The sequence below is a fragment of the Tyto alba genome, unplaced genomic scaffold (assembly GCF_018691265.1).
Source record: "Tyto alba isolate M040663 unplaced genomic scaffold, T.alba_DEE_v4.0 Super-Scaffold_16, whole genome shotgun sequence".
Taxonomy (NCBI): Eukaryota; Metazoa; Chordata; class Aves; order Strigiformes; family Tytonidae; genus Tyto; species Tyto alba.
The window spans coordinates 1,377,501-1,394,824 of NW_024881278.1; the positions used below are offsets into that span (position 1 = coordinate 1,377,501).

The 17,324-nt window shown below is 42.2% G+C and overlaps 1 protein-coding gene and 1 non-coding gene across 3 annotated transcripts in view; both read right to left on the minus strand.

Moving 5' to 3' along the window:
• The window catches only part of MACROD2 (mono-ADP ribosylhydrolase 2), a 902,990-nt gene that overhangs the window by 494,920 nt on the left and 390,746 nt on the right, over nucleotides 1–17,324 (minus strand). The gene's annotated exons all lie outside the window — the stretch shown is intronic.
• On the minus strand, nucleotides 539–728 carry LOC116962022. Its single transcript, XR_004407322.1, has one exon. It is a non-coding gene; the product is annotated as a U2 spliceosomal RNA (small nuclear RNA).

The following is a 17,324-nucleotide window of genomic DNA, read 5'->3' on the forward strand; positions in this document are numbered from 1 at the left end:
TGCACCTATTTCTTTTCGATATTCTTTAATCAAACCAAATAAAATCCTGTACGTGCCATTTCAACGGGAGATAATGTTTATTCTCTTTTGGATCTTGCTGTTATTTCTGATTGCTATTTTATCTAATTTTTCAGAAAAACAGAACCTACAGGTGTTACAAGACTGGTCAGTGAAAATAAACAGCAACAGTGATGCAATAACTCGCTCTTTAGCAAGGACGAGACTGTAGGCTCACTGTATCTGGTAAGTTCAAAGTACTGCCCAGTCCTGTAGGTGATAACCTGATGGCTGTAATACTGGACATTACAAAAAGAATATTAATATGGATTGAGAAGACAGTGAAAACAAGATCAAAATGCAGTCAGAAGTGCTATTTTATTTTATTTTTACAGTGGTTTTACTGAGGCTTAGGAAAACCCCTGAGCTGAAAATAGGTGGAGATGAAGAGAATACTTGAGAGAAGCATAATCTATGCTTGCCCCGCTCCTGCTCTACCCCTCGCACTCATTAGGCAACTTGTTGCCTTTTTTTTGTTTTTTCTTTTCACACCATTCTAGGAACACAGCAATAGCTAGCTTCATGCATGGAGGGGATGGTGTAAGCTCCTAGTACATTTCCCAGTCCCCAAACTCATTTAATATCAAATTCTCAAGTTGAGGACATAACAGATATTAAACTGATAAAAACATATGCTACACTTGATCTTTGCGAAAAGGTCAAGAAGCAAACACGAATCAGCAGACTTGATGGTTTCTTGGTCTGACTCAGTGAGCACACTGAGACTGAATCATTGTAAGATTTTAACACCACAGTAGCAATAATTATGTAGCTTTATCACTTAAATTTATTTCAAGAAGCTGCAGACAGACTACAGACCCCAAATAACTCACTCCAGGATTTCAATGAGTTCATGATTTTGCACACACGGTAACTGTTCCAGGACAGGAACCTGTGAAAGCTAATGGTGCCGCGTCCAGACTCCCAAAATATTCCAGTCTTGGTCTGATTATTTCCCCGATGGTAAACTCAATAAAAAGAAAAAACACCCTACAACCTTCCCTCTAACCTCCCGCTGCACCGCTAGCCCCAACCCCAAACACTGAAGCCATCTCCTGGTTTCTGAATCATTATGGGGTTATTCTAGAACCTTCTGTTCATGGATTAGAGAAAAACACACCTCCCCTACAGAAAGTATTTCCCCAAATTCTAAAAAGTTGAGGGACCTTTTTAACAAATAACATACTAAGGACAGAACTACATACTGCAGTGCATTTTCTTAAAGCTTGCTTGACTCATTAGAGCATCTTACACGCTTATTCAAGGACTACATCTCAGTCTTGCCAAAGCATGATTTTATTCACTCTGTATCACGCTCCACAACAAAGTAACACAGAAAATGTCCACACACAAAACCCACTAAGACAATACCGCTAACGTTTCAAAAAAATAATCTCTCTGCATAGAAACTAAAAAAGTCTTTTGAAGATGAGTAATAACAAAAGACACTTGAATAACTTGGAACAAGACAGCAATTTCTTAAAAATTATTTTCATTTTCAAGAACATTTTGTAAACAAGCTTGGAAACCTTTTTATTTCCCATTATTTTTTCAAGCACTTATTATAATCACTAATCATTTGCACGAATAGAACAGTAGGTCAAAAGTAAAAGGAAATGTACTGTCACAGCAGAAATGTCCAGCTAATACACTGATGCTGGTGTTCCAAGCTGCACAAGAGAGCCAGACAACTATAAGGTTAATTGTTTTACTTTCAAAACAGAGTATTCAGTGAATCAGTATCAGCAAATCTACTAGATTTTAATGAGTTAAAATATTTCAATAGCATAGCTTTGTTCTTTAGTTTAATCACCTTTCCCTAAAGCTCTGAACAACATTTAAGCATGTGCTTAATTTGCTATTGAAGTCAACAGAACTTTCAGTGAATACTGGAAGTTAAACATGTGCTTAATGAGATTTACTGAATCAGAATGCGTAAAACCCGATGTGAGCAGAATCAAAGCCCAGAGGCATTAGTCAAGTCCACCCTGAGTTTCCCTAAAGATACAGGGCCTCCAAAATGCAAATTAAAATTTTATAATTACTATGACATCTCTACTGTACAACCGTATTTCTGAAATATTTATACAGCAAAGCACATACCTGACTTTATGGGTCTTTAAAGTAGGAAAAGGAAAAAATCCTTGAATTTACACTAGAATACTAACTGGCAGCTTTTGTGGAATTTTGTTTGGCATAAGTAGTTCAGCAATAGCCTTTGACATGAGACAACAGTTGATTAGTCTCATGTTTCCTCCAAAAAGAAAATATAGTATAATTAAAATGGTTTGACTGGGTGGAGGAGGGAATGGAGAGATGGAGTTAACATATATATTTTAGCTATCTGTTCCTCTGTGAAAAAGAAGTAATCCAATATTAATATCTCACTTCCTCAATCATTCAGGCAAACTGTGTAATCCTCCCAAACCTGCATATGAATATCTGCATTATACCAGATTATACTCTTTCTCAGATTAAATTAAATTAAATTACCTGCATGCCTTTAAACCCCCTTTTTTACTACCAACAACTACCATTTCTTCCTAATGAGGAGTTTAGTTTAACAAATAACAACTCCACGATCTTTGAATGCAGCATATGAATTATAAAACTATTCTTTACTATTTTGTGTGACATTTAAATGGCTTAAGTGAACATTTAATTGAATTGTAACTAATAAATATTTTCCTTGACAGTAAATATTTAAAAAAGGATTTGACTCCAAGAGAAAAATTCTTCAGATTCCACACTCATCATAAATGTTCAAATCTGACTTAGCAATATTTTAATTCATTCTCTTCTAGCTTACAGGGACATCAAGATCAGAGAGACTTTTTTTACTGCCCAGAAAAACTAACAGTGTAATACAGACATGTTTAGCAATTTCTCCTAACAATATACTGTCACAAATCCTTTCTCTAATATACTGTCAAAATCACCAAAGCTGTTAAAGACAAAATTTTACAAATTTAAGTTTTGAACATAACAATTGTCACTTCAATATGGCAGTCATTAGCGTGGAAGGAGTTAATCTTCCTCGCTCTTAAAAAACAGTAAAAAAAAGCTAGAAACAGCTGTCACTCAGGTGATGAATACAAGCTGCCAGCCTTTTAAGCAGCAGGTACAACATTTGAGCTTTGAATTAATTAGCATTCAGAAAGCCTAAACGCCGCTTGATAACTCCGCAAGATAATTTCTGTCCCTTCCTGCAAATTAATACTGCTATTAAGATGAGCAAGGACACAAAGCAGATCGTAATTGTACCCATTAAACAAAGTTTCACAAATAACAAATTAGAGGTTCTAGCCAAGAATGCATCAAGTCAAATAAAGAATTGCTGCAAACAACATACAAGAATTTATCTTCACTTTTTCACAGCATTCACAAAAGCACGTACAATATGAATTCCTGTGTAAATGCATGAAATGCTTTCTGCATGTAAGCGCCGGCTTCTCAAAAGTTCAAGTTTCTAAATGTTTAAATAGTGGCTTTGTCTCAAAAGCATCCAGGCTATTTCCTACAAGAGCCCCTGCTAACATATGCATATACACTGAAATTAACAAATCAGCAAGGCGTCGGAGATTACACATATAATGTTTTAAAAAAACAAAGCTTCCACCAAACGCTGTTACAGCACTGCATCAAAGTCTACACAGCCTGGTGTAAAAAACCTTCCTCCTATATATATAATTTCGTTTAAATGATGACCATATTTTGAAAAGCACAAAAGTGATTGATATGAGCATTTAATGATGCTTAATAAGTGGCCATCTGTCAACAGTCAAGGAGTAAAAAAGAAGCACATTATTATTTCCCAAAAGATTAGATATATTGATGCTAATTAAAAGGCACATTATCACTATCTCAAAGCAATGTCTAAACATTAATCAGACTTCAAGTCCAGTGAAGGTGAAGGGGGCAGGGCAGACCTATGGATACGAGTGTTCCCCAAATGGGTTGAGTTGATAATCTCCAAACTGGTGTTATGATATCATGCACATCGGAGCTTGGCAAGTAACAGGTAACTCCTGACTAGGTGGGCAAGCAATTAAACCCTGACCTGATATAGAAAAGATTATTTATTTCAATAACTCTTTAGAATAAATCTTTGGTAAATTTTTACAAATAATTACAAAAGAAAAGAACTAAGACAAACATTAAAATAAACATTTAAACATTTTTTTTTCCAATTTTCTATACACAGTATTTCAAAACAAAATAAAACTTGGCATTGCAGTGCCTAACCGTATGATTAATTGCACCGTGCTAAACTGCAATGTCATAATTACTTTTAGCTGAGAAATGGATTGATGTCACATGTGCCTAAGGGACTTGCACAGCCAGTTATGACTGAAACCCACACACAAAGTAACAAAACCCATGAACATCATGTCTGTGAAGCACTTTTGACTCTGTTTGGGCCTTTAAGAACTCCCTTCCTGAGTTCAGGGCAGCTTCAGCTCCTCGTGCTGAGTACTGCGGAGGAAGATGGTACATAAAGGTAGGTGGTTCAGGTGCTAATGTCTGTCTGGAGCTCTGCCTTCAACATTAACAGTCAGTTTATTACCTTTTAAAACGTGTGGTATTTATTGACATTTTCATAATTCATCTCGATCAGTACCTCTTTTAAGCAAACAGACCTCTACTAACCTCAAAATCCATGCTTCATGTTTGAACAGCAGCAGCCAGCCGCCCATGACACGCTTTTCGTCTTAGCATGTAAAAAGCTGACAAGACTCCTGGCATTTATTGCTTGCAGAGAGGCAAAGTTATAGGCCATTGGCAAATGCTTCCCTGCCCTTGGGATACAAGAGATGTGTAAGCAAGATATGACTGATCCCACCTCCCACGTCGTGGAAACGATACATACAGTACAGCAATACTGACTCTGTGAGCCTTGCTCATCGGTTTACCAACTTTATGAGGCCAGCTGAATAGTTTTGTGGTGCCAGAGGAAAGAGGCAGGTGAGCGGTGCAGAATACCCCAGCGCTGGAGATAAGAGAAGCATAGGCAAACACAAAGTAAAAGGCATACTGGGAACCAGTGGAGAAAACAGGGATGGGAGAATCACGTTGAAAGTATGCAAAAATGGCAAACTGAAAGCGTCCCAGCAATGGCTCCAGAAAAGCACAGCCACCCCGGGAGCTGAGGCCCAGGGGCATGAGTGCCCATACAGAATTAAGACCAGTCATTTTTTCCACTGTATTTTTAACAGCAAACTTTTTCACCTGTAACTGCCACTATCAAATTACCATCTCCACAGCGCAAAGCCACCTCTAGTCTTCATCCTCAGATCAAGGAGCTCATTCATCACCGTCAAATGAAGCGTATTTCTGGTTCTATTTGTCATTTTCATACCATTGCTTCACACAGGTGTGACCTCTGATCCTGATTTTCCTTCCAATACTCCTCTGCCATACTCTCACAGTTCTACATTATCTCCTCCCTAAGAAATATTAAAAGACTTAAGAAAGATGTCCCTGGTTTTGATTACCCTATTCCAGTCTAACTCCTTGATCTTCAGCATAAACACTTCAATCATTCTGGCATTTTTATTGACTCAAATTAAATGCAGAGCCAGTAATTATTTCACAATCCCCATGCCCTTTTATACACAGGTCTTCTGCCTTACACAATGACAAAGTATTACCTCCCAGATCCTTAAATGGTTCAGATACTTCAGTTATGCTTTGGATATGAATCCAACACGAGGGGACTCTTAAGTAAACCTTGTGAGGCTTACCCAGTACTAATTATTAGCAATTACAGTGCTTTTCTAATGTTGAGCTCTAATGCTCAAACATGATGCGAGCCATATAACCATACAATCGTTCCACTGATTAACAGGTTCCTCAGGGTGATCTGGAGCATCAAGTACAAGATCCTCTGTATTTTGCAGCCTGCTAAATGTAAATTCAGTGGAGCTGACGCCCAAAGAGAAATTCACAGTACTGTGAAGGTAAATTTGAGAAAGGACCTTTAGACAGACATACAGAAATGAAAAAATGCTGTAAGTATCCAGTTTTACTTATGTTATTTACTTCCATATTCACTGCGTTTGTTTTAAACTGTCACAGAATTCTTTATTCTTTGTGCTTCACAGATTTGCCTTCTGACTCTGGGCGACTGTTGGACATTGTATAGCTGACAGAGCAGAAGTGGAATGTATTAAAAGCTGGATAATTGTAAGTTGTGGCATATGGCACTAAGCACAATGTAGGAGTTAGTAGGAAGAAGGGGGTTTTGTTTTGATTTTTTCAAGAGTCCGGATATGACTAAAGCTTTTTCCGGTGGGCAAAGAAAATATCCCTTGTTTTGCCGTTTCTCCAGAATTTGAAAAGTTGGTTTGGTTTTGTTTTTTTTTTTTTTTTTTGTTTTTGTTTTTTCTCTTTTTTTTGGGGAGTGGGGTAGGGGAAGTGGGGGGGCGGGGGGGAAAAGAGAAGAGAGTCAAAAATAATAAACCTCCCTTCTGGCTCTCTTCTTCTGTCCCAAAAATATATGTTCTCAAACAGCATGCATTACATTGAGGTTTTTGCAAAAAAAGCACAGAAGTGAGCTAGCTGCTATGTAAACATATCAGGCTTCATAGCTCACACGCATTGAAATGACCAGCACAGTTCACTCTTCTCAAAGGTATTGCCTCAAGCTGATTGCTGACTCAAGACAAGAACACAACTCTGGTCACAGTGAGTTTCTGAGTATTTTCTCTGCAGCTGCAGGGTATAGAGGGTTTTCTGTTTGTTTTGCCTTTTTTACCCTTTTTCATATGAAACCTCAGATTCTGAAGTACAGTTTGGCAGCACCAGGCAGAATTCACTGCCAGTTTCCTAGGGTACAGAATCTCTAATAACACAAAGCCCTGACTATCTCCTTGCCCAATAAATAATAAAAATCTTGCACCACAATCTTCCTTAAAAATATGACTTCTTGTTTTTCTCTCTGGGTTGCAGCTAATCCTTTCTGTCAACGGGGCTTCACCCGTAACAAGTCTGCCTGTGACATGTTAAGTCCCAGTGCATCTCTTAACAAATCCCCCATGCACGGCATGGTTCATGGAGTGCACAGGTTGCAAAAAGGACCGCAGAGACAGAGCCTCTCTTCTCTAATGGGATCAGAAAGGCTGCGCTTTCACATGGAAGATGCTCATCAAGTGAGAGGATGGGAGAGACAGCGCACTGCCAGGGAAGTCCAGGCTTACGTATCGCATTTTGGGTGCATGAGCAGAACAGGGCATTTGTGATATTTGTATTCTCGAATGCCTCTTCTGTCGGGTTGAATTACTGGTCACGTGTATACTGCTGTCATGCTGGGAAAGCTGACCCAGGCAATGTTTGCTCCATACTCAGCAATTTTAAACAGCTTTTTTCTAGGCTTTAAGGGCTAGCATTGTATAACTAGCTCTCTAGGACTCATCCTTCCTTTTCTCTTCCCTTCTTCTGTCCCTGCTTCAATCTTGCGCTTGTTCACTTTGCTCAACACATCAGAAGAAAGCACACCAGGCAGTAAAAACTGGACAAATGTTTTTGCCATGACTGGATTACCAAAGGCTTCCCTTGGTTTCACAGAAAGAATAATGGGAATAAACTCAGTGACAGCTATTTACTCTCCCCACTTTTAAAGCCTGCCTGCCACCCACCCACAGCAGCCCACGTTTAACGTGCAGTCGTGGAGGGGAGGAAGGTGACAGACACCAGCGAGCTCTCCCGCTTCCCGCGGCACCTTCACTGAGCAATCTTGCAAAATGCTATTACACTCTGTGGCCGCTTTCTTCCACTTTCTCAGGGAAACGGCTCCATTTTCGTCTCATTGACAAACGAAAAGCGCACTTAAATTCACTGTAGGGACACTTAACACCTAGGGGATCATTTCTTCCTGCTATGTGAGATTTTAAACCAATTCCCACGGGGCGCTCGGCGCTTCTCTGAAATCTTCTGTCAAGCCAGGAGTTTCAGGTCACTCAATGACCAGAAGGGCTGCAAGATCTGCTCTTGACAGTGCCAAACTGCTAATAACAGAGATTACAGTGGCCAAGTAATCAAAAATTACAGGTACTCTCGTTTTGTCTTTGGAGATGTCTGAGAAAAAGAATATGACTCTGTCTGTGTATACAGACAGACACATTCTCTATTAGAGAGTGAAACCATGAAACTGAGGGGACTCTGAAGAGGAGTTGTTTATATATTCTGTTCTCAGGTAAATTAGATGGTGCAGCAGAATGACACAGATAAGCCCGGTGACATGTTCACTCACATACTGCATCATTTTAAATCCTTTCAGGTTTAGCATAACACTTCAACAAACTGCAAAAATTATTTATCTGTAGCAACTTTTCAAATAATTCTATGATTTACATTATGTTCTATATAGTGGTTTAACGTTATAATCCCTTGAGACACCCAAAGTGTACTGTATAAAATTTCACCTTGGGCTTTCTGCTGAAATGCTGGTATTACAAAACTTCCACAGGACACAGGCACTTGGGAAAAATTCATATACACAAGTCTACTAATATTGTTTCCTATATACAAAAATCCCAAATGAACCAGAGGCATTCATTAATTATGTTCATTAATGGGCAGAAATTTCTTCACATGGGCTCTACAAACCTTCAAATACTTGCAAGATAAATACTTTGCTTTTGTGTAATAAGAAAGATCAAAATTTTCATTTTGATCAAACACTTGGACCCAATTTTTGTTCTGAGTATATCAATGCTTGTACCAAGCACAGATGGTAATAAGTATGTATTTATTTTATGCTCTCTTTCATATGTTCGTAACAATATAAATTTATTGTATTATTGTTAACTAAACTTGAGATTCATTCATTCAAGGAAAATACACAAGGAACACCCAGATTCCTGAATGGAAATTCTTTGTTTTGGTAGAAGGAATTAGGCTACAGGCACTCTATATACCTTGCAATTAGGTGAGATCCTGAAGATTTAAAAAAAATAAAAAAATAAAAATAAAAAAGGGGCATCTGAACAGATTTTCCCATCTGCTTTCAGAATTGCTGGTCAATCAGATGTCAGACAAATAACTCAAAAAAAAAAAAAAAAAGGGAAAAGTTAACCTACATTGTTTCCCCTGAACAGTAACACTGCTTCACCTAATAAATTGGGTTTGTATGCTTATATCCAGTAACTTCTGCTGAATTTAGACACCTGTTTAACTTGTTGGGGGCTTTTTAAACTAAATATTAAAGTGAAAAGACCTACTTAAGGACACCTTGCAAATGAATCAGATTTTCTGGAGGAAGATAATAGTACAAAGGATAAATAGAAAAATTGCACAATTCCCCTGTAATAGTCAAAGCCTTTGGCTTTTCAAGGCATTCAGTGATCTAAACAAGTCCACTGGGACCCCATAGCATGTAAACAAATCAACATTTTGTTTAAACATTGACTGACAAGATCTTTACATTCAAACCCAGGTCAGCTGCGCTGGCAGCTGTTAAAAGCGGTGACACTCCTGTCTCACACGGAGGCTAAGGACTGGGTGGAAACACCATTCTGCTTTTAAAACATCTCCCTAACACCTTACTCTTCACAGCTGTAAAAACTTATGCAAGTACACGTTACATTACAATACCTGGGGACAATCTCCTCAATTTTTTCCTCCATCCTCTTCTCATTCAAAATGTTGGAGGTTAAAACCCAAACTCATTCCCTCCATAGTACAATTTTCATAAATCACTCTGTACTGCTCACTGTCATTGCCATGATATACCTGAGACTTCGTTTTACAGGTTAGTGACATAATGCAAGCTCTTTGAGAAAAACACAAAAGGGAAAATACTGGCAGAGAAACGTCAATCACCAGATCAGGGGATGCTTGCAAAGTATTCTACTGGATTACCCTCTTACGTTCCTAGCATTTGCAGAAGGGTAGCACCTCATCACTCGGGCAGCGCAGCATGAGCCCACGAAGCCAGGCAGGTAACGCCGTATGATTCCGACACAACAGCACGGCCTGTCAGAGTGAATCCTCAGTATCCTTCACTGAAGGCGGCACATACACATGCAGGCTGAAACATGCTATGAGGGCACACTCGGGAGGGAGGTGGGCAAAGGTGGTGGGGCAAAACCAGAAAGAAATGAAAGCCACTCACAAAACCAGATAAATCATTTTCTTGGTCTTTTCTTTAACCGTTTGTCAAAATGTTATGCAGCTTTCTTGAATGAGGTTTCTTTCAGTATGAAAGAAACTACACTGAACTTTGCTAAAAACAGTCTGAATTTGTTAAACACATCCTGAGTTTGAGTGAGCGGTGGGGGTTTTTGGTATCAGGGGAGGGGGCTATAGGGGCGGCCCCCTCCGAGAAGCTTCTCGAAGCTCCCCCAGCTCCAAGTCAGCTCCACCTCTGCACCAAAACTGAGCCCATCAGCTGCGCCTCTGCGAGAACGTATTTAAGAAGGGACGTGGTGACGGGCAGTGGGACTTGTGAGGAGGAGTTGCTGCAGCTGCATGAACACCAAGGTCAGTGGAGGAACGGAGGAAGAAAGGAGGGGGGAGGTGTGCCGGAGCAGACACCCCCCTGTATCCTGTGGGGAGACGGCAGGGCGGCCCCCCCTGCCACCCATGGAGATCTGCGGTGGAGCAGACACTGATTTATGGCCTGTGAGGGGCCTCTCTTGGCCAACCAAGATGACTGTGCCTGGAGAAGGCCGGGGTCTCATGGGAAAAGGCAGCCCCGCTGCTGTAATTCAGCGCTGGGAGGATTGCAGCATGCGGGGGAGTCCCACGCCGGAGCAGCTCGGGAAGGGCTGCAGCCGTGGGAGGGAATCCAGTCGGAGGAAGTTAGTGACCCATGACGGAGCAGTGTGGGGAACGCTGCGGCCCGTGGGAGGGACTCATGCTGGAGAAAGTTTGTGGAGGACTGTCTCCTGTGAGAGGGGGACCACGATGGAGCAGGGGGAAGAAGTTCCAGAAGCTCCCCCCACCGAAGAGGGAGGAAGAGGCAGCACTGACTGCACCCCCCATTCCCTGCCCCTGCGCCACTGGGGAGGAGGTAGAGATATCGGGAGCAGAGCTGAGCCCGGGAAGAAGGGAGGGGTGGGGGGAAGGTGTTCTCAAGATGTGGCAATGCTTCTCACTGTCCTACTCTGTTATGTGTTGTTAGTGTCTGTAATAAATGTATGTTCTTTTTTACTTCCCCTAATGCGTCTGCCTTTTGCTCGTGACCATAAAGGGGGATTTTCCCCTCCCGGTCCTATCTCTAATTCCAAGCCTGGCTCATCTGTCCCTTCTCATTGCCGGAAGAGAAGGGGGAGAGAGCTGTATGGTGTTTGGCTGCCGACCAGGCTCAAACCACGACAACAGATTATGAACTGCAAAGAACACACACAAAGACATCCTTTCTCTTAGCCACGTAAAAATACATGATCAAGTTGCAGGTGATAAACAGTCAAGAATAACAAAATCCGGTCTACTTCACTGTGAGTGAACAAGTTATGCACATAATCCCTTTCTTAGATATTCCTAGCACACTGTAGAAGAATTTCTAAATGTGTTGCACATGATGGTTCTCCTAATACCTTTAATTAAAACACTACCAGAAGTTAAAACGAAAAAGGATTACTTCTTTTTTAATACACTAAAACCTCAAGCTCCTGTTATTTTACATTCTGGTAAAAAGGAAATGAACAATGAAGCCACATTTGGGGATTTAAGATAATCGTAAGATTTTAAGTTGAAGGGCAGGAAGGAGGCTTCATTTTTAAATTTGCTTTTACCATATACAAGCCTTACGTTCGTTTATTATTACAAAGACGCATTTAAAATTTCACCCTTTTAAACTCCCAACATTTGTTCACAAGCTGCATCTTCCCTCTGCTCCAATATAAATGACAAACACAGGCTCCCACTGAATGAAATGAAGCTAGTCAATAATTGGCTTTGCCGTTTCTGGCTGTCTTGTAACACCCTCTGGATTTTGTTCTGAATGTGAAATTTTTAATATTATCCTAGTTTTCATGGTGCCCACCACCCTAGCGCACGCCTATTTGAAATAAAACAGTGCTCTCGGCTGTTTGCAAACTCTCCCACTCCCATCTGACAAAGGCATTTTATCCTCTCCTGGATAAAAGCTGGGATACAGGAGCACAGCATGATGAAGGTCAACTGACACCAAGGTCCTTCTGCACCCATGTGAAAAGCCAGTAGGTTCATCCGTCACGGGCATTCAGCAAGTTTTAGAGTTTTATGGCATTGAGGGAGTTACTCCCCTGATTTCAGTAGCAGCTTTAAGAACTGTGGCTGCCCAGGCATCTGCCTCTTTGCTCCAGGACTGGGAACTGTTTACTTGATGAGATGATGCCAGGTCCTCCACAGAGGAGACAACGATGGTGGCCGTGCAACAAGACAAGTAACAGGCTTGTCTCCTCTCCTTCACAGGAAGGCTTGTCTCTTCTCCTTCACCTCATGATTTCATCAACAAAACGGGACAGGGAGCTCCTTCACAACAGAAGCCTGATTCCTAGAGCTGTATCACCTTCTGCAATCAAAAAATCTCTTGGGCTCTATGATCACATTATTAAAAAGTGAATGATGACGATCATATACAAAGGAGAAGACTTAAGCAAAAAGTGTGCAAATAATTATAACTCTCTGACCTCCTTTTAATGCATAGCTTATGTATGTAATTTCTGGGATTTGGAAGCTGGGAAAAAAGAATGAAATTGGTTTGTTTGGATTATTCATATTTTTCAATGTAAACTGGTTGTTTGGATTTATTTATTTTCATGTAAACTGGAAAGCCAAACTGATATCCCATGATTGAGCAGCATGTTGATGCCGACAGGCATATCACCAATTCCGAAGATCCATTTATCAAAAATCTAGTACCTAAGCAACTGAAGTAAAAGACAGATGTAATAGATTATCTTCTGTGATAACAGGAAGATAACATACATATCTGCTACTGTGTTTCATAAACTATTTCCTAACAGCAGAGAAAAATCACGAGTTCAATTCCAGATTCTTGACAAAGGTGCTGCTCTTATTACGGATCTGCCCAACCCAGCTCCATTCTTCTTGCAGAACACAGCTCTAAAATATTAGCACCTCTGCTGAGCATGAAACAGGGGTTTTCAGTCCCTTACTCTAACTTCGAATAACTTAGGCAGATGGTTTTTACAAGAAAAGTCAAAAAACATAACACCTTAAGAATTTTCAAACCCTTGCTCAAAGCATGAACTCTGCTTCCTAATTAAAAATACCTTTTTGTTTTGTTTTTAATATGGACAAAACATCTTTCTACTTTACTTTTGGTCTCATAAATGCAACTGTCTTCAAATGGACTTTTTTGGGAAAAAAAAAAATCATGTCAGGGCACAGAATTGGTATAACAATATCTCAATCCAAACAAGTGAAATATGAAGAACTTATGAGCAGCTGGCGAAAAAGAATTAGAAATGAAAAGTAATTAACAATGTAAAGTAAAAATGCTACCTGCTCCACCCACAATTATTTATATTATTGAAGTGCTTAAAGACCAAAACAGGTACACAATTCCTCACCAGGAACTGTGGGACAACAAAGTCCCTGTTCTGAAAGGATTTAATGAATGTTGTCCTTAAGATCACACTCTGATAACACTGCATTGCAACTCCAATGAGAGCTTGAGTCTGTCTGTGCCACATGAAGAACTATGTCCCACTTACAAAAACAAAACCTGATTTAACACATTAGAATAAATTTGGGATCTAAATACAGTATGATGTAAGGCAGATTATAAATTCATTGCCACTGCTGATATGTTTTGCCCAATCACTGCCAGGTCATATCGACCTAGAGAAAGAAATACGCATATATGTGCAAATCTAAGTGCATTACACACACACCTCTTTGATGAAGAATACCTACGCAGGATTGATGGCTATGGACAGTATTTCTAATGGCCTTTTTAATTGCCACTATGATGATTAATTGGGGCCTTCACAGAACTCCAGGAGTTCTCATTACCAAACAGCATGGTGTCCCCGCACACTGCGTGGGTGACTGTTATTACTAAATAGTCACCAGATCGTGAGACGCAGATAAGATAAATTTTATACAAGCCTAGAAACCCCAGAAATTGAAACCTACTACTGCAGAAGCAGGAAAATTCTATTTCCTTCTTAATATATTATTTCAGCAGTGCCCATATGCTCAAAGAAAACAGAAAAGGCCTTGAGAAAGATATTGAAAACGGGCTACATATGTAATAAGGATTAAATACTTCATGCAGTATTCATTGCCGTTGCAAAAGTTTACAATAGCTCACGGCTGCACACAGAATATTGCAATTTATCCCCACAGACAAGCGCAGGCTAACCAAGCTAGGCCTGGTCACCGCACAGCAGCGACTGCTGGGAGAGGAGCAGGTACCGGCAGGAATGGCCACCGATGCAAACACCTCAGTCACGCCGCTGCCTCCGTGCGGCATCCCCGCTGTGCTGGGGGTGCCTGGCAGGGCCCGGCTGCGCGGGAAGCGCTGAGGGAAGCGTTGAGGGAAGTGCTGAGGGAAGCGCTGAGGGAAGTGCTGAGGGAAGCGCTGAGGGAAGTGCTGAGGGAAGTGCTGAAGGTGGCGGCGGGAAGCGCTGAGGGAAGCGTTGAGGGAAGTGCTGAGGGAAGTGCTGAGGGAAGCGCTGAGGGAAGTGCTGAGGGAAGTGCTGAGGGAAGTGCTGAAGGTGGCGGCGGGAAGCGCTGAGGGAAGCGTTGAGGGAAGTGCTGAGGGAAGTGCTGAGGGAAGCGCTGAGGGAAGTGCTGAGGGAAGTGCTGAAGGTGGCGGCGGGAAGCGCTGAGGGAAGCGTTGAGGGAAGTGCTGAGGGAAGTGCTGAGGGAAGCGCTGAAGGTGGCGGCGGGAAGCGCTGAGGGAAGCGCTGAGGGAAGTGCTGAGGGAAGCGCTGAGGGTGGCGGCGGGAAGCGCTGCGGGAAGCGCTGAGGGAAGCGCTGAGGGAAGCGCTGAGGGAAGTGCTGAGGGAAGCGCTGAGGAAAGCGCTGAAGGTGGCGGCGGGAAGCGCTGAGGGAAGTGCTGCGGGAAGCGCTGAGGGAAGCGCTGAGGGAAGCGCTGAAGGTGGCGGCGGGAAGTGCTGAGGGAAGCGCTGAGGAAAGCGCTGAAGGTGGCGGCGGGAACCGCTGAGGGAAGCGCTGCGGGAAGCGCTGAGGGAAGCGCTGCGGGAAGCGCTGAAGGTGGCGGCGGGAAGCGCTGCGGGAAGGGCTGAGGGAAGCGCTGAGGGAAGCGCTGAAGGTGGCGGCGGGAAGCGCTGCGGGAAGCGCTGAGGGGCTGCCCCAGCCGGTCCCGGCCGGCTCCCCGCCTGCCGGCGGGCGGGGCGGGGCTGAGCGCCGCAGCGGGGGCGGGACGCGCTCTGAGGGGGCGCGGCCGGAGAGCGGCGGCGGAGCGGGCGGGGTGCCCCGGCACGGCGGCTGTGCGGCAGCGGTGGGGGCTCGGTGAGTGGCCGAGGCGGGGCCCGCCGGGCGAGGAGATGGGGCTGCCCCAGAGACTGCCCGGCCGGGAGCGCGGCACCACCGCGGGGCTGCGGGGGGACGCTGTGATGGTCGGGGCTTCCCTCACAGCCGCGTCACGGAAAGGAGCGCCGCCGCGCATGCCAAGTGGAAAAAAAAAAAAAAAAAAAAAAAAAGCATGAGAAGTGGAACATCTCAAAACGGGAATCGGTGATAAAAAGCTGCTTAACTGACAAAAAAATAAACTGGTTGAAATTCACCCGCCTCAAAGCCGTTTCTAACTGGTGACAACACCTTCGTTGCTTTGTTGTTGAACAGTTATTAGTAATACTGTGGTGGCACTGTAGCCAGCACACGGTGAAGGCTACCAGGCTGTATCCACAAACTCAATCGGCAAGAAGATGTATAAGCCCATAAATGTCTCCAATACATTATGAAGAAACAGTCATTTTAAAATATTCTGTAAATAATCTTGGATAACATTAACACCATCTTAAATTCTGTGAATGATTTAGGATTTTTGTTGTCCACTGGCAAAGGACTCAGATTCTTGTTAAAATTACGTAAAATCTTCTTACACAAATCTCCTGTCAGCTTCAATCCATTAAAAATAATAAAGGTATTCTCAAAATTAGGGACCAAAGCAAATTTTGTTTAGACTTAACAGATTCAATGTACTATGCTGTTAATTGAATAGTGCTGATACACTTTTTACTTTGTCTTGACAGCATGATCTAATATGATATTTTACTCCATTTACATCACACTGTGAATCTATGAAGTGCTGGTCACAACTTAATACAGACTCATCCCCAGCTGCAGGTCAAAAATAAGCATTTGGGCCATTACCAGGCAAGCTGGTGCTCCCAAAGCAGCGTCCATTGTGGTGAGCGTCCTGTGTTCATACCTTTGCAATACAGCCTCCAAAACAAGAACCTGCAATAACGATCGCCCACCAGCCAGCGCAGGAGAAAAGCTTAGATCATCCATTGCCTGGCTTTTCATTTTCTTCTTCCCACTCCAAAAAATGGAGGCTTTGCTGCATCTGAAAAGTCTCTTGGCGCAACTGGAAGAAGATGGGATAGGTATGATAACCAGCAGAATATAAGCCCTGTGAAGAGATGGGAGTAGCCTCCAAGAGTTTGTTTCTTAAAGAAAGAAAAATAAAAAATTTATTGTTCTGATAAAGACAAAGTTGAGAACTGTGTTTCCTGAGCTGAGCCCATACTGCTAGAAGCCAACCAGGGACTTGTTAGGGGCTGCACACCCTACATATCCCTGTGGCACACAGGCCAGTTTGGGGGTTTGCTTTTAGTTGCAGCCTTCTGTTAAGAAACACACCTATTCGCTGAGAAATCTATCTTCCCTGCGCACCTCCAGCTGGCTTGCACCAAAATGATATATTGTAGTAATGTATTTTTCTGTCTTACTTTGTGAGCTAAGTAAAGGCAATGCCAAGGAGAAACAAGCCGACCAAACAGGCAGTTGTCAGGAAAGCATGCTTTTTTAGCCATGACAGTAATGCTGGAGTAAACTGGCTTTGAAAAATTTCAGAGTTTTGTGTTTTTGAGGATTTTATGAACCAGTTTTAAATGCATTTGGATCATTAAGAACTAGTTGAAGTTGTACTTCCCTGGGAAAGACACTACTGTAAATCAATCCCATTTTAAATACACATGAACAGCTTAAAATTGCATCGTACGCCATCACTAACATGCATTAGCTTCCAATTCCAAAGTAGATTTAAGTTTCACTACAGAGCTGAGATATCATTCAGAAACAGATGCTGAAGTGTCATGAAAAGCAACTATCTTATT